The sequence below is a fragment of the Leptonychotes weddellii genome, chromosome 5 (assembly GCF_054177405.1).
Source record: "Leptonychotes weddellii isolate Sample4059 chromosome 5, ASM5417740v2, whole genome shotgun sequence".
NCBI classification, from domain to species: domain Eukaryota; kingdom Metazoa; phylum Chordata; class Mammalia; order Carnivora; family Phocidae; genus Leptonychotes; species Leptonychotes weddellii.
This window is the reverse complement of record NC_138373.1, coordinates 2,065,545-2,090,285: the sequence shown is the minus strand read 5'-3', so window position 1 is coordinate 2,090,285 and position 24,741 is coordinate 2,065,545. Positions and strand designations below refer to the sequence as shown.

Here is a 24,741-nt window from a genome sequence, read left to right as displayed (position 1 = left end):
TATGTTTTAATGTATCAAATGCCTTTCCCTCTGGTAGCTCAAGGGACTTTTCTCAGAGAACTTAAAACATGAAACGGGAGGTCATGTTCTCTAGCTATTACAGGGGTAAATGAAAAGGGGGGCAGAGGGAGAGAAGAATGGCAAACTGAGGCAGAATAGGAGAGGTGTGGGGGGCTGGGGAAACAGTGACACCTCAGCAGGGAGACTAGGGCCCCAGATCCCCAGGATGTGTCCAACTCATCCAGATTTTTAGGTTCACGATTCAGATAAACTCTCAGGCAGGACCTTCCCACCCATACAGTGAAGATCAAGGCTCCCCTAGGGCCTATGGCCATAGCTGTCAGGAGTAAATTACTAAAATGTGGACATCTGGAAACCACAATTTCTCTTACAGGGGTCCTCCAGCAGAGCTTTGAGAGCACTAGTGGGGGTGGGTGCGCTGGGCCCAGAACAGGGGGTTGGGGTGGGGGGAAGGCACAGGTAGGCTCTGTGGCCATGACGTGTCCAGGAGCCTCCCCCCTGGGGCCCTTGGGGGGAGAGGACTGCCAGGTAAGCCCAAGGAAGTTTCCAGAATAGAGGCTGAGGGTGAGGAGAGGCGGGGCAGGAAGGCGGGGCCCGCAAGCCTATAGGATTCCTAGCTTCCCGCTCCTTTGTGGGAAAAGCCTCCCGCCAAATCACAAGGAGGAGGTCTGGAAGTTCTTCAGAACCTGACCAATTCCTGTAGGAGGACTGCTGCCTGAACCCCCACCCGGAGCTGGAGAAGGGGGCGTCCCTGCCCGAGGCACCCCCTGGGCCCCCGCAGGTTCCCTGAGCCAGGGCGGTGGACTTGGGGGTCTGAGCTGTGGCCCCAGAGCCTGCCTGCTCTCCCCTCCCCTCCCCTCCTCTCCCCGGCCGGGGACCCAAGCCCCGCCCCGCCCCCTCTTCCTTATCTCTTTCTAACCTTTTGCATTTTTTAGTCTCATTTCCTGTCGGGTTTTGCATTTCCCTCCCCCTGCCAGCCTATGACACACTTTCTCTCCTTTTTTCTCTCTTTCGCCTCCTCTGGCCTCGGGACTCCGGCCTGGGCGGCGCGCAGCCCCCTCCCGGCCCGGCAGCCCCTGCGCGGGCGGCGCCCCTCGGACCGCAGGGCGCGGAGGGCCCGAGGGCCGGGGCCCAGGGGGAAGCCGGCGGCCTGCGCGGAGGAGGCGGCCGGCGCGGCAGGCGGAGCATGAACGCCCCAGGTAGGCAGGGCGGACGCGGGGGTGGGGGGCACGGGCCGCGACTGGGGGGCGCCGTCCCGGCGGGGGTGCTGCTGCGGGGAGAGGACACGCGGGGGTGGGACAGCGCAGGGTGGGGGGAACCACAATGCATGGGGGGGCACGGAGGTAGACGGGGAGGAGGGCGCGGAGGACGGCGCCGCTGGGGGAGACGCGGTCGCTGTGGGGGCGCGCCTGGGGAGAGCACACGCAGGGTGGGAGCGGCCTGAGAGGTCTGGGATGGCTTGCTCTCCTTGCCCCGCGGAGCTGGACCCCCATCCATCTCTCTTCCCCTCCCCTCTTTCTCTGCCTCACTCTCCACGCTCCCCTCCCCCACCCCCACCCCAGCCCTCTTCTTCCAATCTTGATTTCTTCCACTTTCCACCTCCCCGTGTCCCCTCCGTGCCTCTCTGGGACAAGCTTGTCTCCCAGTGTCTCCACCTGGCAGAGTCCCCACACCCTTCCCAGAAGAAAGGGATGATCCTGGGGAGCGGGTCGGGGGGAGCGGGTGGGTGGCAGTGGCCCAGCAGGGCGCCCCTCGGTGCACCTGCCCCACAGAGAGGAAAAGAACCTTTTCTAACACCTGAAAGGACAGGAAGTTTCCAGACCACAGCGAGGCCTGACTCAGAGGCTCCCGAGAAGGTGGGGCCCCTGGGTGCAGAGGGGAAGGACAGCCTCTCCCATGGGGAGTATTTGAGAAGGGGACAGGAGGGGCCCCGGTTCCCAGCAAAGCCAGGAGGAGGTCCTGGTGACCCCGGCCTGCAGTTCCCTTCCCTGGACCAAGGACCACCCCAGCACAGGGTTAGGCTGGAAGCCTCCCCCCATCCCAAGCTCTCCTGCGCTCTGGGGCACAGGGAGGGAAGGTGAGTTCTCTGTGGCTTTAGAGCTCAGAGCATAGTTGGAGGGGCCACAGGGAGACAGGTAGGCTGTAGGGAACAGCCTTTCCAGTTGCCCCTGCCCTGCAGGAACGGAGAGGTTTGTCCAAGCCGTGAGCCTCCCTGCACCAGCTCAGCAGTGTGTCAGCAGAAGGCCATTTGCTTACCCCTGGTCTTGGACCAAACTGACCCCTGTGCCCGGACTGCCCTAAGAGCCTTTGATTTGTAGTTCAAAAAATTTGTCCTGACATTTACAACTCTCTTAAAGGTACAAGGTTATCAACCTTCCAGAAAGGGAAAACATGTCGGTCAGTCCCTTGACAATTACTGAGTGCCTACTCTGGGCATGATGTGCCCTGCAGTCCCAGGGGCATGGCTTCATGCAAGAACAGGAATTTAGTGAAAACTCCCCACCTTGGTCCTTTCCCTGAATGTCCGCTTCTGTCCACCCCCAAGGAAGCCATAAAGAAATGATGGTCCCACCGTGGGCCATGGGTGATCTGAGGGCAGAGGGAGCCTGGCACTGAGCCTTGCCACACTCCAGCAAAAGGTTTGGATATGTGTGGATTATATTAGCACCAGCATCAAAAAGGAAGGCTGCTGGCCCCGCCGGTCCGGTCTTGAGTCAGCACATGAATGATCCTTTATGTGATTTTTTTTCCTAATGGTGGTAAAATGCACGTAACAAAATTTACCTTCTCCACTGCTGTTAGGTCTATAGTTCAGCGGGATTAAGTGCATTCATACCGTGGTGCCACCATGTCCAGAACTTTCTCATCTTCCCAATCTGAGACTCTGTCCCCATTATCAATAACCCCTCCCCCCTCCCCTCAGTTCCTGGCATCCACCCTTCTGCTTTCTGTCTCTGTGAGTCTGATTCCTCCAGGGACCTCACGTAAGGGGGTTCATACAGCAGTTGTCTTTTTGTGGCTGGCTTGTTGCAATGAGCATGATGTCCTCCAGGCTCATCCATGTTATAGCGGGCGTCTGAATTTCCTTCCTCTTCAAGGCTGAGTAGTATTCCATTGTGTCGATGGACCCAGTTTTGTTTTATCCATTCATCCTTTATGAGGTCTTTTAAAATGACTTGTGAACCTAACTGTTCATCTGAAGATGATGGCCCTTGTTTGAATCAGTCAGTGGGCACTGTCTGGGGATGCTGCACTGGGCGCCATGGGGGACACACGGAAGGGATGTGAGACCCAGATGTCCTCACCCTAGGTAGTTCGTGCCAAGCAGTCTGGGCACACTGTGGCCAGAGCATACCGAGACTCAAACAAGATGGAACAGAATTGAGGGCAGGGAGGACGGTGAGGGATGAGGCTGGGATATGATAGGTGGGTGCACTCAGAGGGTGCAGGGACTGGGCTAGAAGGTTCCAGACTGAGACAGTGCTGGCAGGACAACATCCTGGCTTCTTCCCTACGTTGTGTTTCTCTACCCTTCCGAGAGACGACTTGCTTCCCGGGACCGAAGGGCTGTGTGTCTGGTGTGACGGTGGCAGGGGGAGGGGGCGGTGGAGGACGAAGGCAGCTCCTCACAGCACCTCCCGCGTGGAAGGCCAGCTTGGGTCCTGATGTTCGGATGATTGTGATGAAGAGGAGCGTCGGAGGACCCGTGGAGCTCCTCAAGTCCATTGTAAAGGCGCCTTCCGCTCTCTCTTGCTCAGCCTTGGAGGCAGTGCGCCCTGGTGACGGGGACAGGGTTTGTAACTCCTGCGTGGGCCAGGATTCCCAGGTGACCGCCCCAACACAAGCATGACTGCTGTTGGCACAAGATGTGTGCAACTGCTTAAAGGGTCTGATCGAGGGAAGAAGGCCCTAGGAGGTCCATGCTCCGCCTCTTGGGTCCGAGGCTGGCGGGGACGGTGGGAAGGTGCCGCCACGACAGCTCATCTGTGCTCAGCCTGTGACCTTGGACGGGCCTGTCACATCAGCTGAGAGTCATTTCTCCCCAGATACCCAGATATTAATACTGATGATTTTCAGGATTGTCGGTTACCCCAAGCATAAAATGAGAACACACGAAATGTGACAAATGACAGACCTTTGCGAGTATTACCGAGATCTGGGGAGGAGGAGAGGTGGGACAGTGAGGTCCAGACTTTCCCATGCAACCCCGCTGGGTGGACTCCGGTACCTGGTTTCCTGGTCCGCAAACCCCATCTTCCGGGCAGTTGTATGGATATCCTGCAGTATCCCGTCAGCCTAGCAAATACTGGCATTGATTTAAATATAGGAACAGAGAGAAAAGGAGAAGACAACTTTTCGGGAAGCCCCTTAAACACGCTTTTCTCCTAAGGACAGTTTCCCAGATGCCAGTCCCGCCCTGGGCCACACCTCGCAGGAAGAACACGCCCGGGCATCGTCCCCTACGCTGTCCACGGGCTTCTCGTGCTCTGCGGGTGAGTGGTTTTAGTGGGGTGACTGTTCTCAGGAGGGTAACCTTTTTTGGTCATGATCTATTCAGGGCTTCGAGATTATGATGGTCGCTGTCCCATTTGTGTTAGTGTGTCCATGGCCCAGTGCCAAGGAGTAATAGTTGTGTTCCCACCTCCCCGGGCTTGTGTGGTCTCTTCCTGCACCAGCCCCAGGGTCAGGCTCCCCCAGACACATCTGTTGTGTCACAGCTCCCCATGCAGCTGGGGGGGGGGTGTGTCATTCCCCAGTGGATGACGCTCCTCACTCATGGCTGAGCCGGAGGGAGGGGCGTGCAGACTCCATACCCCAAAAGAAGGCTCCCTCCTCCCCGTTGGTTTCTCTTTCAAGGGTGTAGGCTTCCTTCCTGCCTCACTCCCACTCAGGAATGAGCAGTCCTCGTACAGACATGCGGCAGCGACAAGGCGGGCCCCCCCATGCTCTGTCCCACGTACCCCACAGATCCTGGGGGTGCCGCAGGCAACACCCATCACGCTTTGCTGTCTACGGTCACCACCACCCCCAGGTGCTGGCCCCGTCCGCGAGGAGGCAAGATCCTTGAGCGGGAGGATCTGCAGTCTTGGAGCCAGGCCGACGGGGCGTCCACCCTGGCTCCGCAGCGCGCTAGCTGGGTGACCTCAGGAAACTCGGGAGAGTCATCATGGCTCTGAGCCTCAATTGCGCATGTGCAAAATTGGGATAGAAACACCACCCCTACATTTGTGTAGACCACAGTGTTTCCAAATGAAGGTGCCCAGAGGACTTCTGCTTTTAAAGTTGTACTTCTGACGTGGTTCCTTGTGATGGAGAATGGGGAGCAGGAGGTAGGACAGAGTGATGAGTTAAATACGAAACAGTATGTACCACAGCGCTATCTTCTAATTTACAAAAAAAAAAAAAAATCAGTGAGATGCAGGAATTGGCACACTTTCTCTGTAAAGGTCCAGATAGTAAATATTGTAGGCTTTTCGAGCCAGATGGTCGCCGTGGAAACTGCTCAGCTCTGGTCTTGCAGCCTGAGAGTAGCTGCAGATGTGAATGAGCGTGGCCAGATTGGGCCAGGGGCACAAAATGCGGGGCACAGGATTCACCCTTGACCAATAGTTGTCCAACTCCAGAATGGGGGAACTCGACCCAAGAGGAAAATTGGTTTTGTTTTTTTTTTAAGATTTTATTTATTTTGAGAGAGAGAGAGAGAGAACACAAGTGGGGGGGAAGAGGGAGAGGGAGAAGCAGGTTCCCTGCTGAGCGGGGAGCCCGACACAGGGCTCGATCCCAGGACCCTGAGATCATGACCTGAGCCAAATTCAGATGCTTAACCAACTGAGCCACCCAGGCGCCCCAAGAGGAAAATTCGTAAAGGACATGAGCAAACAGAATACGAACATACCAGCCAACGAGCTTCCTTTCTAATGAAATGCACACAAAGTCACGCAAGAGGGGCATGCCATTTTACACCTGTCGCTCTGGCAAAGGTCAAAAGGTTGAGGGACAACAGGCTCCCATACAGCGTGGCTGTGACGATATTTACCAACAGGGTAAGTGCATAAACCCGCTGGTCTAGGAATCCCACTTCTAAGAATGTATCTCATGGATGGAGTGTTTATGCGGGCCGGTATTCACTGTAACATTGTTTATCACAAGAAAAAGTTTGAAGCCACACAAATGTGCCCCAGGAGTGAGGTCATCCGATACCACGGAATTCTGCGAGGCCATTAATGGACCGGGCAGGACTCTAGGGCACATCCGAGGAGTTTCTGGAAAAAAAACAGTAGCACATATAAGAAACTGCGTTAGTAGGGACCTTGGGGAGAGGGACTTGGTATTTATTTTGTGTTTTATAGTATTTATTTTCTATCCTTGTCCCTCTTTTTTTTTTTTTTTCTTTTTTTACCAAGAGCATCTGTTATCTTTTTGATCAAGAAAACAACAATGTAGGGCACCTGGGTGGCTTAGTTGGTTAAGCGTCTGCCTTTGGCTCGAACCCTGATCTCAGGGTCACGCTCCCTGCTCAGCATGGAGTCTGCTTCTCCCTCTCCCTTTGTCCCTCCCCCTTGCTCATGCGTGCACTCTCTCTCTCTCAAATAAATAAATAAAATAAAATAAAGGAAAACAACAATGTAAAGTCAGGTTAGGAAGAGTGTCTAGGGTCGTCCCCATCCACTGCTGTTGCCGTCCTAGCTTCTCTGGGTCCCACCGGCCAGCCCCCGAGAGAGCCTGACTTCCGATCTCTGCTGCATCCCAGTAAGAGAAATCCCAGAGCCTCAGCGCTCCCATCGAAAGGCAAGACACCTTCCGAATCTGACGTGCACAGCTGCTGAGCGTTTCCATCCACCCACGTAGCCAAGCACCCAGATGGAGCCACAGGTCCCTTCCAGGCCCCCAGGGTGGGGGAGTGTCTCGAGCCCCTGCCCTGTCACTAACCCCCCACCTGCTTTGCCTGTCTTTGAACGTCACCTAAATGGAACCATGGGGCATGCTCCCTTTTGCCTCCAGCTTGAGACCCGCTCGTTGGCGCGATGTACAGCAACACCGATTCTCGGAGTGGTGCCGTATGAACGTCCCCCACTTTCTTTACCATCCTGCCGCTGGGAAGCATCTGCGTGTTTGCACTTTGGGGCTTTTATGATAAAGCTGCGGTGGACATTCTTGCGGAAGTCTTGGTGGCAATGACCCATTTTTTTTTTTTTTTAATCTGGAGGCGAACAGAAGCCCCACGCCAGCATCACTGAGCTTCAGTAAATTATTATTTTAGTGGGTGAACGTTGGAATGAAATACAACCAGGTCTTACCAACATTAGTTAGTGCTTCCTTCCTGGCCTCTGAGTAAGGATTATGTGATTCACCAAAGTTTTCTAAGAAGAAATGGCTTTTTTTTTTTTTTTTTTTAAAGGGATTCGAGTGTAGTTGGTTCAGGGGGATGCGTTCCATTGAGTAGTGATACCTCACACGGCCCTCCCAGGCTCCAGGCTCCAGGCTCCAGGCTCCAGGCTCTAATTCTCAGGTGCTTTTCGAAAACCCGTGTGTTGACCTCCATCACTCCTGGGGCACCGGAGCCCTCGGTCATCCCTGTGTGTGGTCGAAGAGACGGGTGTGCGGAGATCCCCCGTTCCCGGGGACGTTCTCTGTCTCCGTAAGCCGTGTCTCCCGGGGCCCCTCGGGGAGGTTCTGTCACATGGCCTCTATAGTCAGGGAGGTTTTAGGTCCCAGAGGAAAGTGGCTCCCAAGTAGGGGAGACCCCCCCCCCCGGACTGCAGCAGAGCACGGGGCGTTCACAGGGAACGGACCAATCTCCTTGTCCCTCAGTGTCATCATATAGAATGTTTACACCATGTGGCATCTTTTTAAACTAATTTTTAAAATACACTTTTGAAGCCCAACCTTCTCTGCCTTGTGGCAGAGTCAGACGACCGGAGCCAAGAGGCCCTCCTGCCCTAAGCCGGCGGCCACCCTCCCTCGTGGGTCTGGGCACATGGCCGCTCCCCACCTCCTCCACCCTACATGGGTGCCGGCCCCCGTCTCGTCTGTCCAGAGCCTCCTGGGGCCCCTGCACCCTAGCTCTCCTGCATCGCCCACGTCTCCCTTCTCTCCAAGGATCATTGCCATCCGCGTACAGATAGGATGCAGCTCTACCCGCCTTTAGAGAAAAGAACAGCCCCCCCCCCACCCCGCCGGCTTTCCGGGCTCATTGTGGCTCCCCGCCGGCCTGGCTCTGGCCTGCTCTGCACGGTCTGCTGTCGCTGCTGTAGGAGAATCCCACAGCGGGGACTTTCTGTCTCCATCCTGGACGCTGGAAGTCCCAGATGGACATGCGGGCAGGGCTGGGGTCTCCGGAGGCCCCTCTCTGGGGCCAGTGGACCGCTGCCTTCCTGCCGTGTCCTCGCGCGGCCCTTCCCTCTGTGTGCGTTTGCCGCTGAGACTCTGTGTGTGTCCCGTTTCTTCCTCTGACGAGGACACTGGCCATGCTGGGTTGGCTAACAGCTTCATTTTAACTTAACCACCTCTTCCCAGGCCTCATCTCCAGCTACAGGTCCCGGGGTTAGGGCTTCAGTGTATGAACTCGGGGGATGCACTTCAGCCCATCAGCTTTAGAGCAGGTCTCTTTGGAAATGTCTACACTGTCTGTCCCCGCCCCCATCCTCTGCTGCCCTCTGTCTGCACTCTATTTCGATAGCTCTTCTCAAGGTCACTGATGGCCCCCAAGCGGTTAGTTCAGGGGTCCGTTCTTAATCCTCCCAGGACCTCATCCCGGCCTCACGTGACCGTCCGGCCCCTCCTCCTGAGAACACGGCGTGGGTCCTGCCGTACTGACCACTCCTTCCTACTTCTCTTTTCTGATTCCTCGGTAACCCTTGACCTCAGGGTCAGAGTGCCTGGGGCCTCTTTTCCCGGTGCTCACCCTCCCTGGGTGCTCCCTATCTCACGACTGCCAGGTCTCATTCTGTTGCCCAGCCTGAGCTCTAGACGCTAACAGCCAACAGTCTCAACTTGTCTACCTGGACATGGGGTAGATCCAGAATTTCCCAACCCTGCCAGGTGCTCAGGCTTAAACACCTCCGAGAGGCTCCTGATTCCTCTCTCAGAAACAGGAGTGCGTCCACTTGCTCAGCGCAGAAATCCCACCTGCTCTGGTGAGGTCATGGAGGAAGCCATTTCTACGCCTCGTTGGTGCATCTGTCTGGGGACTTGCTCCCCCAGCAGGTGGAGTATCGTTCCGTGTGCTGGAGACGCCACCCGGCTCAGCAAGGGGGGGCCTCGGAGTCTGGGCCACAAATCCGTGGGGCCTGATGCGACATGATTACACAGGACTTGGGATGGCACCTGGGGTCCTTCTTGAGGGCCAGGTCCTTGCAGCTAGTGATGGCTTGCACGAGAAGGACCGAGCTCTGTGGAAGAGTTCTGTGATCGATTGCCCATGTCTGCTGTAGGTGTAAAACTGAAAACTGAAGCCTGGGGTGCCCCCGATGATGAGTCATCTGCGCGCTTGCTTGTCAAGACCAGGAACCCTCAGAGCCTTAAAAATCCACGATGACTCCGCGACCTTGAGCAAATCACTTCACCGTCCCAAGATTTTTGCTCCTTCACGAGCAAGATGGAGATAATAGTCCCTGCCTCCCTACCACCCAAAATTACTCCCGGGAGCGTAGGAGATAGCGGGTGAGAAATTGCTTTGAAAATAACACAACGTTATATAAACGTGAGGTTTTATTGTCATTAATTGACCTCTCTAGTCCTGAACTCATGTTAGCCATGCCTTCCTCTGGACCATTTCCTTGGGCTTTGCTTTCCTTTTCTCCCGCTCTGACAAGACCATGCCATTTGGATTTCCCTAGTGATGACGAGGAAGGGTTTGACCCTTGATGGCGGGCATGGGGCATGATCTTCTGTGCTTGGCAGATCTCGACCTCTTTAACACCAGGGTGGGTGGCTTCCTCTGGGGCCTTGTGGGTGGTTAGGGATGGGCCACTGCATTGCCAGCCATGATCTGGTCCCCGCCCCTCCCCCACCCCTCGTGATGCTTCTGCACAACAGGGAATAAAAATCTTCCCAAAGTGAATTTTTGTCTCCCTTCAGGGTTCATCCTTATTACCCAGATTCTGGAGTTAAATTAATTCTCCCGTCGGGCAGTTGGGAGTGGTTGGTCCTGCTGCCAAGCACACCTCTGGTTCATTTCTGGAGCGGGCATCAGCATCTATCTGTTCTGTCACCTGATAAAAACGTCCCTGTCGGAGGGTGGGAGGATGGGTTAGCCTGGTGGTGGATATCGAGGAGGGCACATTCTGCATGGAGCACTGGGTGTTATGCACAAACAATGAATCATGGAACACTTCATCTAGAACTAATGATGTAATGTATGGGGATTAACATAAGAATAATAAATAAATAAATAAATAAATAAATAAATAAATAAAAACAAAAACGTCCCTGTCCCCAAACCCACACGTCTCCCTTCTTTCACCTTGAATGTTGTTAATGCCCTGTGTTTTCTGTGAAAATCCCAAACAAGAGTCCCCATTTGTAGCCTCCTGTATGCATTAACTTTTCCCTCAGACCCAGGGGAGCCATCAGTTCTTATATCATTTGGTTTAAGCGAAGCTTTGGGGCATTTCTTCTTGCCAGTGGTATATTCTGAGTTGGATTCATTGGTCGGGCTCTTATTTATTAGCGAGCGTGTTTTATTGTAATTCATTTCCTTCTGGCTTCATTCTCCGGCCTTTGCCATGAACAATGTTTGGTGTGGTGTGAAATGAGAAGTATTCACAACTTCTCTAAGACATAACGGGTCTTTTTTTCTGGTTTGATTTCTTTTTTTCTTTTTTTTTTTTTTGGTTAGTGGCAGAAAAAATAAAGGACTCGTGTTTCCTGTGGGCCTGGAAACAGTGAATCAGATTTTTGTTTTGTTTAAAACCTGAAAATCTCAGGCAGGATTTGAAAGTCTCTGGACAGAGCTGAATGCCGTGTTTAAGGGCTTGGGGTGATGCCCCTTCCCGATGGGCCATTCCACAGGAGAGGGGGTGGCTACCCACGGAGACTGATGTGAGTGGGACCAGAAGGGTAACCTGAGTCAAACCATCTCTGGGGCACAGTGGGTCCTGACACTTCCTCCCTTGCCTTTCCTGTCCCGAGGGACATTTTCGTGATTCAACACCTGGTTGTTATTCACAGAAGAAAGAGTGTATGTAGTATATGTGGGCTCTGCCTCCCACCAGCCACGACACCTCGAACAAGTCCCCGAACGTCTCTGCACCTCTCCTCATCTGTAAAATGGGGATGACAGCAGTATTAGGCAAGATACCGTCTCCTGAGTGCTCCGCACCTGCAGCAGGCTCGTCCCTCGGGGAGACACACAGGAAGGGACATGCGCACACTCACGGTACAGATGTACGCTGCTCGTTAGCACGGGGACCTAGAGCAAGCTCCGAAGGGCCCCTGCCAAATCTAGAATTTATCGAGAACAGTTTACTCCTCTGCCTGATCCCCCGTACCTGAACCCCCATGACTACCGTTATCCACTTACTCATCCCTCACACGTGCCCAGCATGCACCATCCACGGGCCCCCTGCTAGGTGCTAAGGATGAAAAGCTGGCGTCCCGGCCCCAACCAGCCTGTAGCGTGGGGAGGAGACAGGTGAGTAAGCACCCAGTGAAGATGGAGCTGCAGGGGGGAGCACCTGGGGCTGCCGAGGAAGTCACCAAGACTTCCCAGAGCCGATCGAAGCTGAACGGAGTCTGGGAGAATAAGAAGGCTTTCTCAGCAGAGGACCAGCCTACACTAAGTCACGGAGGGGCGGTTAGTGTTGGGGTCAGACGGAGAGATGGGGAGGTGTTGGGACAGAGGGAGGAGAGGCCACCGAGAGCCCTGGGATGCCGTGCCAAGGAGGCAGATGCTGTCCTGTGGGCGAGGGCCGGCTGCTGGGGTGTTCTGAGCAGGATGGATGTGCAGGTTCGAAAGATCACTGAGTGGCAGCAAGGAGAACAGGTGGGAGACTCCAGGCAAGAGGCAGGCCCCCCCCCCCCCATGGGACACGGGCCAGGATGCGTTCTATTGTTATTTCAAATAAGCTTCACAGGGGTGCCTGGGTGGCTCAGTCGTTAAGCGTCTGCCTTCGGCTCAGGTCATGATCCCAGGGTCCTGGGATCGAGCCCCACATCGGGCTCCCTGCTTGGCGGAGAGCGTGCTTCTCCCTCTCCCACTCCCCCTGCTTATGTTTCCTCTCTCACTGTCTCTCTCTCTGTCCAAAAAAAAAAAAAAAAAAATCTCAAATAAGCTTCACATTGAAGTATAACATTCATATGAGAGATGTGCGCAAACCCTAAGCGCGCAGCCGGGGAGGTTACGCAAAGCGCACATGCCTGTGTTACCGGCGCCCAGATCAGGAAACAGACACGGCTGGCTGAGAAATTGTGCCACTGTGACAATGATGACTCTCCATATAGTGATGATCACCAGTATAGGCATGTCCCAAATACTGCGGGGGCCACTGAGGTTCTAAAAATGTATCGGCTGTTTTTTCAAACTGCAGATCTAACTGAGTGCTCCGCGTTCTGTCGGGACCCCCGAGCGGCATCCATGTTTTGCACGTAGCCACGCTTTGCCAGCGACAACCTGTTCTATGAATAGTCCACATTTTATCTGTACTGCTGTTGAAGGCTACTTGGGTTGTTTCCGATTTCTTGCCATTATGAAAAAGGATGCTATGAACATTCTTATCCCTGTCTTTTGGAGATTCCTGTCTGTATTTCCACTCGAGAGTGGATCTGCTGAGTCATAGAGTATGCTGCTAGTCAGCTCTAGTAAATACTGTCAAATCATTCTCTAAGAATGTCCCAGACCACACCCCCATCAGTGTTACACGCGCGTTCCAGCTGCCCTGCGTCTTTGCTCACACATGCCATGTCTGTCTCTTCACTGTTATCCATCCCAGTGGGGGTACAGCCAAAAAAAATAATTTTGTGGTTTTAATTTGCATTTCATTGTGACTAAGTCGAGTTAACTTTTTATGTGCTTATTGGCCATTTTGGATCTCGTCCTTGGTGAAGCGTCCCCTCGAGTGTTTTGCCTGTTAATCTCTTAGGTGGGCAGTTTCTTACTGAATTATAGTAGTTCTTTATATATGATAGGTAGGAGTCCATTGTCAGATATGTGTATTACTGATATCTTTCTTCAGTTTATGGCTTGCTTTTTCACCTTCTTAATAGAGTATGCTGATGAATAGAAGTTTTTCATTTTAACGTAGTCCAATTGATGTGGATTTTTTTTCTTACGGCCAATTATTTTTTGAATCCTTTGAAGAAAGACTTGTCTACCCCAAGGTTTATGGCTTCTTCTAAAAGCTTTATTATTTCGTCTTTCACATTTTTTAAAAGATTTTATTTATTTATTTGGGAGAGAGAGAACAACCGGGGAGACGGGTGGAGGGAGAGGGAGAAGCCAGGACCCTGGGATCATGACCCGAGCCGAAGGCAGACGCTTAATCGACTGAGCCACCCAGGCACCCCTGGGTGGCATCTTTCACATTTAGATATATAATCCTTCTAGAGTGAATTTTTTCCTTTAAAATAAACTTTATTGCAGGAAAATTTACATATAATAAAATGTACCCATTTTGAGTTTACAGTTCAGTGTGTTTTGACAGATGTGTATACCCATGTAACGACAACCACAATCAAGATATAGACTGTTTCCATGACCCCATGAAGTTGCCCCATGTCCCTTTGCCACTCGGGGTGTGGTCTATGGACCAGCAGCATCAGCCTTACCTGGAAGCTGGTTAGAAATGCAGACTCTCAGACCCCGCCCCAGACCTGCTGAATTAGAATCTGCATTTCAACAATATTCCAAGGTACTTTCTATGCACATTAAAGGCTTAGAGGCAATCTGAGTTCCTTTGGAGAAAGATGACAAGCCGAAAATGCTGTTTCTATTGTTATAAATAGCATAGCCTGAAGCAAGGCAGGGTAAATGATAGATTATCCAGTTTGGGGGGAAGATGAAAGTGAGAAGAAGGATGAAGTTGGGAAGAAGTGTTGAAGTCATTATAGGAGCACCTTCTATCCCCCAGACGGAGTCCTGGCCCCAACCATGTCGGGACAGGGCTCCCGAGAGGGACGGGATTTGCCACTGGGGAGGCTCATGGGGCCGCTGCGTCCTGCTCTGTGCCCTGGACCAGAATGGAGAAAGCCATCCTAAGGACCAAGCTCAAAAGAGATTTAATTTGGGGGTTCTTGTTGTTACCTTTTTGACTTTGTTTCAAGTTTAATTTTTATCTTTATCTAAGAAATACATGTATTGGTTTTTAAATGTCTAATATTTCCACATGGCTTACAATAAAAAATAGCAGTCTCCCAGCCCCCTCCCTCCCCCACTCTGCCAACATCTTAATCACGTTCTCTTGCCATGGCTCCTTAACCCTCATACCTGGTGCTCTGTTCTCCAGGGAGTAAACCTTCCTTCTCCTGCTGGGCTGGGAAGGGAATATGGGGGTTAACTGCTCCTTTTCCACATCTTCAGCCATGCCTCCTGGTGTAAGCCCTCCCCTGCATGTCCCCTTTCTATAGTATAAGATGCCTCTGTTTCCTGAGCCTCTCTGGGCTCTTCTTGCCAGCTCTTCGACCACGAGGCACTAGGTTACATCTCTCTCTAAATCTCTAAACATTTTTAAATTATGCACTAAATATCTCTTAAAAATTCAAACAAATTGGGGCACCTGGGTGGCTCAGTCAGTTAAGCATCTGCCTTCGGCTCAGGGGGATCGAGTCCCATGTCAGGCTCCTTGCTCAGTGGGGAGTCTGCTTCTTCCTCTCCCTCTACTTGTGCTCTCTCACTCTCCTTCTCTTTCAAATAAGTAAATAAGATCTTTTAAAAATTTAAAACAAATTAGGGGCGCCTGGGTGGCTCAGTTGGTTAAGCGACTGCCTTCAGCTCAGGTCATGATCCTGGAGTCCCCGGATCGAGTCCCGCATCGGGCTCCCTGCTCAGCAGGGAGTCTGCTTCTCCCTCTGACCCTCCCCACTCTCATGCTCTCTCTATCTCATTCTCTCTCTCAAATAAATAAATAAAATCTTTAAAAAAATAAAAAATAAAAAAATAAAAATTTAAAACAAATTATATATAAAATAGAGAATTTTTTTAAGATTTAAGAATAAAAAAATTCTTTTTTAAGAATAGAGAATGTTTTTTAAGATTTTATTTATTTGACAGAGAGAGAGAGCACAAGCAGGGGGAGTGGGGGGTGGGGAGGGACAGAGGGAGAAGCAGGCTCCCCACTGAGCAGGGAGCCCAACATGGGACTCGATCTCAGGACCCTGGCATCATGACCTGAGCCAAAGGCAGACGCTTAACCGTCTGAGCCACCCAGGTGCCCCTATGGAATTTACTTTTGTGAATGGTTTGAAATCCCTTTAAACGTATTTCTGAGGGCTGTCCCAGCACATCCTTTCCCCTCTGATCTGCAGCACCGAGTTTCTCAGGACTCAAATTTCCCTCTACCCTGGCTCTAAATCTGAGCTCACTGTCGTATTCCTTAGATCTGCTTCTCTTTAGCCAAACAAGTACCACACTGTTTTCTTCCCCTTTTGTTTTCTGCCTCCTCAGGTTTTTAACTGAACATTTCCTGATTCCATTTTATCTCTTCTCTTAGCTTACCAATTATACTTCTTTAAAGTCTTTTTAAAGAATTTGGAAAATACATTCGCTGAGTATTCCCAGTTTCTCCTCTGCACCCCCCCCACCATGAGAACATTGTCAATCATTTCACCCATCCCTGTGTGAGAATCACCTGATACACTGTGACTATTAGGGAAAAGCCATGAACATTGTTGCTATTGTAGACCCGCCCCAACTTACAATGGTTACACTTACGATTTTTCATTTTTCGACTTTACAATGGGTGCATTTGGTAGAAACTATACTTTGAGTTGAATTTTGATATGTTTCCAGGCTAGCGATTGCAGTATGATTTTCTCTTGTGATGCTGGGCAGCAGTGAGCTACAGCTCCCACTTAGCAATGCCGGGATTACTGACAACCATCCCGCACCCACACACCCATTTTTCGCTTTCAGCACAGTATCCGATGAATTACATTGGGATATTCAGCCCTTTATTATAAATTGGCTTTGTGTTAGATGATTTTGCCCAACTATGGGCTAATGTAAGTGTTCTGAGCTCGTTGAAGGTAGGCTGGGCTGAGCTACGATGTTCGATAGGTGTATTAAGTTACATTTTCGACTTAACGGTATTTTCAACTTCCAGTGGGTTTATCGGGAGGTCACCCCATCATAACTGGAGGATGATCTGTACTTGAGAGAACAGTTCTATTTTAGGTCAATTAAGAATGAGAAAAATGAAAGATCTTATTTTACATTTATTTATTTATTCCTTCTCCAGTGTTCTTCCTTTCTTTGTAATGTTTTCTGCCTGAAGATCCGCTTTTAACATGTCTTGCAGGGCAAGTCTGCCGGCCATAAATTCTCTGCATTTTAGTTTATCTGAGAAAGTATTTATTTCTACTTCACTTTTGAGGATGATTTCCTTGGATATAGAATTCTAGGTTGATAATTTTTTTATTTCTTGATACTTGGACTATTGCCCTCCACTCCTGCTGCATGATGTCTGATGGGAAGTAAACTGTGATTCTTACCATTGTTGCTTTGTAGGTGTTTTCTCCCCCTGTGGATGCTTTCTAGATTTTCTGTTCATCTTTGGATTTCTGCAGTTTGGATCTGACATATGTAGGTGTGTTTTTCTTTTCTTTTTTTCTTTTTTTAAAGATTTTATTTATTTGAGAGAGTGCAGAGTGAGCAAGAGAGAGAGAGCGAGAGAGAGCCCGAGCAGGGAGGAGAGGGAGAAGCAAGCTCCCTACTGAGCAGGGAGCTCAACGCGGGGCTTGATCCCAGGACTCTGGGATCACCACCTGAGCCGAAGGCAGATGCTCAACCGACTGAGCCACCCAGGCGCCCCTGTAGGTGTGTTTTTCTTGTTACTTATCCTTCTTAGTATTCTCTGAACTTCCTGGATCTGTGCGGTTTGATGTTATTAGCTCTGGAAAATTATTGGTCATTATTAATTCAAATATTCCTCCTGCTTCTCTTTTTCTCCCCCCCCCCCCACTCATCCAAATACATGTATCCTCCACCTCTGATATTATCCAATAATTCTTGCTTATTCTGTTCTGATTTTTTCCCCACCCTTTTCTCTTTCTACATTTCAGTTTAGGAAGTTATATTAACCTCTATTCAAATTCACTGATTTTTTTTTCCCTTGGCCATGTCCAGCCGACCGATGATCTTGTCAGAGGCACACTTCATTCCCAATACTGTGTTTTTTGCTTCTAGCCTGTCCTCTCGATTCTCATCGAGAGCTTCCATCTCTGCATACATGGCCCATCTGCGTGTTGTCCAGCTTTTCCAGTAGAACCATCCACATATTAACCACAATTATTTTAAATTCCCCATCTGATAATTCCAGTATCCTTATCATACCTGAGTCTGGTTTTAACCACTGCTTTGTCATTTCAAAATGTATTTTTTCTTGCCTTTTGGCATTCCTTGTGCTTTTTTGTGGCAATAATAGGAACTGAGGTAAAGAGGCCTTTAGTGTGAGGATATATGTTAATATGGCCAGGATTGGGTTCTGTTTAATGTCTGTGGTAGCCGTAGGTACAAATCAAGCTTCCACCACTTCAAGGATCCCTGTTTTTGTCTCCCTTCTTGACTATGAGCCTCCCTCCTCCTTAGAGAATTTTTACAGCGCTTTCAGCTCTAATCCATGGTTGTCCTGGAGCCTGATGCTGTGGTGGAATGTTCTAGACCCTGTGATGAAGTGTCAGTCTTTTAGTGGGCCTGGGCCTTGGGGCTGGGACACTGACAAGTGATACCCCAAGGATACAGATTTCCCCCTATGCCCCAGTCCCTGCTCCAGCCGCAGTGTCCCAGTCTGTCCTTGACACCTTACCTGTGACTATGGCTATGAAGAAGGTCCTGGGTCTATTCAAGGTGGTTCCTTTCATCACCCTCTGCCAGACCCACCAGGCGCGTCTTCCTGGGATCCTCGCTGTGAGAACTTGGTGCGCTTCCTGCTAGAAAAGCCAAAAAGATTGTGGTGTCCCCCTAACAGTGTGGTCCCCCTAGTCTTTCATTCTTACTGGTCCACAGTCGGCCTCCAGCAAAATCACCATTAAGAGTTCCTACCAGTTATGGCTCCAGCAGCTTCTGTTACCTCTAAGTAGACCTCAGTTGCTGCATCCTGCTAGATGTCCCCATCTCTCACATTCTCAAGGTGGCCATTTGTCCTGTGACCTCACTTCTCTGATGTTAGTTCTCTGGGTCTCTTAGTTCTCAAGAAAATTGTTGATTTGCTGTTCATCCAGCTTTTTCTTATAAGGATGGAAGAGACAACTTCCAAGGTTTTTACATGTTAGAGCTGAACCCACAGGTTGATACCAAGCTGCCTTCATTACTGTAGTGTCTTAGTTAGGGTAGGCTCTACCGCAGAGCGAGTAGACCCCACAATACCAATGTCTTAAAGAACAGAAAGTCTGTATTTTTTTCTCATGTAAAATGCAGGGTGGGTTTTCAGGTTAGCAGGACATCTGCCTTCCCTGCCGTTCAGGGCCCCAGGCTCTTTCCACCCCTGGGGCCACAGTGCTATTTTCACCTGGTCAGCAGAAGGAAAAGGACAGAAAAGTGCACACATGGCAGGTTTATTATGCACCTGTCCTGGAAGGAAAACGTATTGCTTTTGTTCACACTGAATTGAAGAGAACAAGGTCACATGACCACACTTGACTTTAAAAGAAGCTGGGAAATGTACTCGAGTCATGCACCTGCCACCCCCCCCCACGCACAGCTACCAATCTTTTTGTTTTGTTTTTTAAGATTTTATTTTTTGAGAGAGTGGGTGGAGGGGCAGAGGAGAAGCAGACTCCCCGCTGAGCAGGGAGCCCGACATGGGGCTCGATCCCAGGACCCTGGGATCATGACCTGAGCCAACGGCAGACGCTTAACCGACTGAGCCACCCAGGTGCCCCAACAGCTACAATCTTTATCACTTACTGTTTTACATTCAATCTTAATGCCTGGTAGGACCAATGCATTTGACCTCATTCTTTATCATGTGTGTCTTGACTCTTTCTTGATCACTTGCTTTACCTTGCATACTTTAGATCCTGCTCCTGGTGTTCTATAAAACATCCTGTTGGGATTTCAGTTATATCAAATCTATATATAGATCAATTTGAGGAGAACTGGCATCTTTCTGATATTGAGTGTTTCCATCTGTGAATTTGGTTTCTCTTTCCATTTCTTTAGATCTTCTATAATGTTTTTCAGTAAACTTTTAAAATCTCTATAAAGGTCTTGCTTAGTTTTTGTTCCTCCTATCTTTTGTTTTTTTGAGGCTAATATAGTGTCTTTTAAAACCTAGCATTACTAGTATACAGAAACATGGGCTTTTTTATATATTTAATCTTGGATTCATAACTATCCTGAACTCAGTCCAGGACTGGGACTCAATCCCAGGACTCCAGGATCATGACCTGAGCTAAAGACAGATGCTTAACTGACTAAGCCACCCAGATGCCCCTTCTTGTTCATTTCTTAGATCTTTTATTTCTTTTTTTTTTCCATTCATTTATTATTATTTTTTTTTTACCATGCTAGCTAGCATCTCCAACAAAGCATTGAATAGTAGCAGTAATAGTGAGCATCTATGTTTTGGCTCTAATCTTGAAGGAGAAGCTTTCAGAGTTTCACTTTTAACTATTACATTTGCTGGAGGATTTTTGTGGATATATTTAATTAGTTTATGAACATTTATTTCCTGTCCATTTCCTCTTTGCAAATATATTTTATCTTGAATGCATGTCAGATTTGATCAGGTGCTGTTTCTACAGTTACTGGATTATGTACAATTCTGCCTTACTCTTAATTAATCAAATCTCGTTATACTATTTTCTAAACTTAAACCACCTTTGTATTTCTAGGATAAACGCAACTTGGTCATGATTTTCTTTATTGTAGCTAGATTTTTTTTTCTACTTGGACAATCTTTTTGAGTTAAAAGCACTCATTTTGCACTTTTTCTATTCTCCAGCTTTATCTATCTATCTATCTATAGATAGATAGATATATTTTTTTCCCTTCAGGATTGAGATATTTGTTGTGTTTCCCTCTCAATTCTATCCCTCACCCACTGGCTTCTGGTTTGAAAGTTATACACTCCATTTTTTAATCACTTAATTGAGACTGTAGACATTTTAACATTCATATTTAATAAAGTGTAAAGTTAACTAATACCTTTGCCCTCCTTCCCCCAAAATACAAGGACTTTTGTGTTCATTTCCAAATACTGAGCATGCCAATTCATGCACTGCTGCCCAGTATTTTAATTCTATTATTTTTAAACCCACAAAATAGGCATTATTAGTTTTGTTTTCTATAATGTTTGTCTAGATTTATGTATATATTTATCCTTTTTTTTAAAGATTTTATTTATTTATTTGACAAAGAGAGACACAGCAAGAGAGGGAACACAAGCAGGGGGAGTGGGAGAGGGAAAAGCAGACTCCCTGCTGAGCAGGGAGCCCGACACGGGGCTCGATCCCAGAACCCTGGGATCATGACCTGAGCCGAAGGCAGACGCTTAACGACTGAGCCACCCAGGCGCCCCTTACCTTTTCTTTGGTCACTTCCCTCTCTGCATCTAGACCTAGTATTTTTCTTCCTTCCAGAAATATGTCCCTTAGAAGTTCCCTTAATGAGCGTCTGTTAGCAATAAATTCTCTATTTTTCTTGGTCTGAAAATGCCTTGATTTTGCTGTTGTTCTTGAAATAAAATTGCACAGAGTGCACAGTTGCGAGTCGGCTGCCACCTTCTCTCAGTACATTGAATGTATCATCCCCTGCCTGAAGTTTCCCTGCCTGTTGACATTTTTCTCATCCTTGACTGATTGTTGTTCCTTTGAAGGTAGTCTTTTTCTCCCTTGCTTCTCTTTCAATTGCTTTCTGTCTTATGGTGTTTGTTCTGCAGTCATCCCACAAAATATATGGGTGTGGATTGACATGTTTGTTCTCCATCTCTGGATTCGTTGTACATCCTGCGTGTGGAGATTCACATTTTCATCAGTTCTGGAAAATGCTCAACCAGGCCCCCTTCAAGGACTGTCTCTGCTCCTGGACATCCCAACACATGCAGTGTCCTTTCCATTGTTCCTCCACATGCCTCAACCTCCCTAATAATTTCTGTCTTTTTGCCTTGCTAGGCACCATCTTCTTGGTAAATTCTTGGCAGTTGGTATCTTAGTGATTTTTTTTTTTTTTAGGATTTTATTTGTTTATTTGAGAGAGAGCAAGGGGAGGAGCAGAGAGAGAGGAAAAAGCAGACTCCCTGCTGATCATGGAGCTCGACGCAGGGCTCAACCCCAGGACCCCAAGACCATGACCCCAATGGAAACCAAGAGTCAGATGCCCAACTACCAGAGCTACCCAGGCACCCCTAGTGATCTCTTCATATCTGCTTTCAGTTGACTAATCCTCCCCTCTGGTGTATCTATCCTACCGTTCAACCATCCTTTGAGGGCTTTAAAAACCATAATATTAAGGACGTTTTCAAACACACGCCAAAGTAGAGATTCGGATCATGAACGCTTTCCATGTCATCATCTGCATGTGGCACTCTCCTTACAGCCCGTGGCCCTTCTCCCCTCGCCCCCGTGCTTGGGGGCACATCCCCGACCCCGCCTCATTTCAGCAAGAGCTGCGTGCTCTGGGAAGCTTTTAACGTCAATCGTGATCGTTTGGTTCCTTTAGAGATCTGCTTGTTTGCTTTGAGTGGTTATTTACTTTTTATATTTTGGGTCTTTAAACATACTGAACATTTGGTTATTTAAGCATAATGGAGATAATACGTCTGCGTTCAGCATTGTTCAACCTCTAATATCTGGATTCCTTGTGGATCCGATGCTGCAGTTACTGTTCTGTTGGTGACTGGGCTTTCATTTGTTTTATCACTTTTTAAAAATTGTTCTCTGTTTTGGTTTCTTTGGGGAACATTAGGTGTTTGACTTAATTTCATAAATGATTTCTGTCAGTCGTGAATTCCAAAAAAAAAGAAGAACTTGAGTTGGCAGTTTTACAGATAATTTTATTGAATTTAATTTTTAAAAAAGTTTTAAATGTTTAATTGAAGGATGGCTGATATAAAATATTAAATTAGTTTCAGGTGTACAACTGACAGCAGAGAGATTCAACGATTATAACATTCTGAAAGGCTCACCACATTAAGCATATGACAGCCTTATTGACTGTGTTCCCCATGCTGCACTTTTCGTCCCTGTGACTGATTTATTTTATGACTGGAAGTTTGCACCTCTTCATCCCCTTCACCCATTTTGCCCATCCCCCGTCCCCTCTCTTTGGCAACCACCAGTTTTTCCTCTGGATTTATGTGAGCCCACGTTCTTTGAAATTATCTACAGAAAAATTTTGAGGCCTGAATTGGGCGTGTGCTTCTCCAAAGATGATGTGGGTTTGCTTCTGCCAGATGCCCAGGCCCCCCAGGAGCGGGATCACGTTGTCTGTTTGGTTAATGTGAACGTTTTATTGAAGTACGACGTACATACGAACAAAAGGCAAATCATTACTGCACAGCTTTTGTGGCCAGCCGGCAGAAGATGATCAGAACTGCAGAATTCCCCTCCTGCTTCTGTGGATCACGTCCTCCATCAGAGGTCACTACCCTCTGGAACACAGGGTGGTTCTACCTGTTTTCTTTTGATGGAACCACCCGCTCTGTGCTCTTTTTTCATATCTGGCCTCTTTTACTCAGCACACGCCAATGTGTTCATTGACATTGCTGTATAGTACTCCACTTTGTGTTTCTCTCCTGCAGTTGGTGAGCATGTGAGTGGCTTCCCTTCGGGGGGTCTGACACCATGAGATTCCTCTGTGTGTCCCATGTGAACACACCATGCTTCTCTGCCAGATCTCACACCTAGGAACAGAGGAATCGAGGGGCACAGGATACTCGTGTTCCTGCTTTCATACTAACAGTGTTCTGCAATGGCCGTACTCACGTATTTCCACCAGCAGTACAAGCGTATAGGACAATTTAAACTAAATCCTCCACTTGGTGCATTTTGGTCCGTGAAGTCAGGTGAATGAAGATCCTCCAACTGCACGAGAAACAGGTGGCTACAGACCACAGCGAGGACGTCCCCCGCCTCTCAGCTGAAGCTAAGACAGGTGGATTCCCTTGCTGTCTCTGAGTTTTTTTAATTTTTTAAGAAAAGATTTTATTTATTTATTTATTTAGACAGAGGAAGAGAGAGAGAGAGAGGGTGCGAGCAGGGAGGGGCAGAGGGAGAGAGAATCTCAAGCGGACTCCTCACTGAGTGTGGAGCCCGATGTGGGGCTTGATCTCACGACCCTGAGATTATGACCTGAGCCGAAATCAAGAGTCAGACGCTTAACCAACTGTGCCACCCAGATGCCCCTCCATCTGAGCTTTTAAAAATCCATCACGTCTCTGGGAATACAGCCCATCAGGGGTCCTGTGCTGTAGGTGAGGGTCTCTGGTCTGAGTCTCCATTGCCATCTGGCCCCAGGTTGGCTCACCCCGGCTTGCCAGAGGCTGTAGGGCAGCCCAAGCCCAGTGTTTCCTCCCTGACTTCTCTAGGCTCCTACTCTGGTTTTGCTCTCAGCCCCTGAGGACTTCCCTTAGTGTCTTGCTGGGTCAGTTATGGACTTTAATAAACATTCTGAAGGACTTTCTCTGGCATTTTAGGTCTATTATGGTGGAAATGTTTTGGACTGTGTCATCTTTCCTGAAGTAGTAGTCTCTGTCTGCTTTCCATCTTCCAAAATTTGTTGACATGTCTCATCTGACCTGATCCCTTCCATTCTCTGTGTCCATGTGAACACACACATGCGTGTGCATGTGTTTCATTCCTTTACTGTGAAATCGGTGCAGTTTCAGGAGGGAACAGAGAAATATGTAGGCATTTAACTGGAAATCCAACTTGAAGCATTTTAAGTAATTTTCTTCTCTCTCTCTGTATTTGCTGACGACTTCTCTCCTGGTGCTCGTTTCTCTTGCTTCTCGAATTTGGTCCTCAGAACAGCAGCACTGACATCTCTTGGGCTCGTGTTAGAAATCCAGGCTCCCAGGCCCCACCCAGACCCTCCAAGCTGTTTTTACAAGAGCCCCTGGTGATGCCTACAGGCAGCAGACCTCGAGAGGCCCGCTCAGCGCTCAGCACATCGGGCTCCACGTGGGCCCCTTCCCCTGGCCCTGCTCCCTCTTGTATCCTGGCTCCCTTTTCCTTCTCCACTTGGGCCCCCATTCAAGCCAGGACCCTCTGCTGCAGTGGTTCTCAACCTGCACGTTAGAAGCAACTTCCAAACTCACCCTTCCCAGGCCACGCCACAGCTAGTCACATCCTTATTTGGGGCCGGACCCCAAGCATCGACCATCGTGTTCTTGAAGCTCCACAGGTGAGCCTGGTGTGTCTAAGAGATGCAAAGATAGTAAGAAACAGCCCCGGCCTTGGGAAGTTCCCAGCCTAGAGCCACGAGGACGTTCTGGAGAATCAGAAGCAGCCCTGAGGACAAAGAGTAGATTTCTGGGCACTTAATGTAAATTACATGCAGCTAATGAGGAACAGTATTATTTTGGAGTCAGGTGCCTGGATTCATGGTAAAAGTCCCAGAGCTTT

General features: G+C 49.2%; 1 protein-coding gene across 4 annotated transcripts in view; it reads left to right on the top strand.

Moving 5' to 3' along the window:
* Positions 1-1,126: 1,126 nt before the first annotated feature.
* Positions 1,127-24,741, top strand: part of CARD11 (caspase recruitment domain family member 11) — a 112,509-nt gene continuing 88,894 nt past the window's right edge. For 2 of the 4 annotated variants that reach the window (XM_081819269.1, XM_081819267.1), the window contains exon 1: positions 1,129-1,220. The gene's annotated coding sequence lies outside the window, so the exon portion shown is untranslated. Of the gene's footprint in view, positions 1,221-24,741 lie in introns of all 4 variants that reach the window. The other 2 variants (XM_081819272.1, XM_081819270.1) reach the window with 2 other exon arrangements.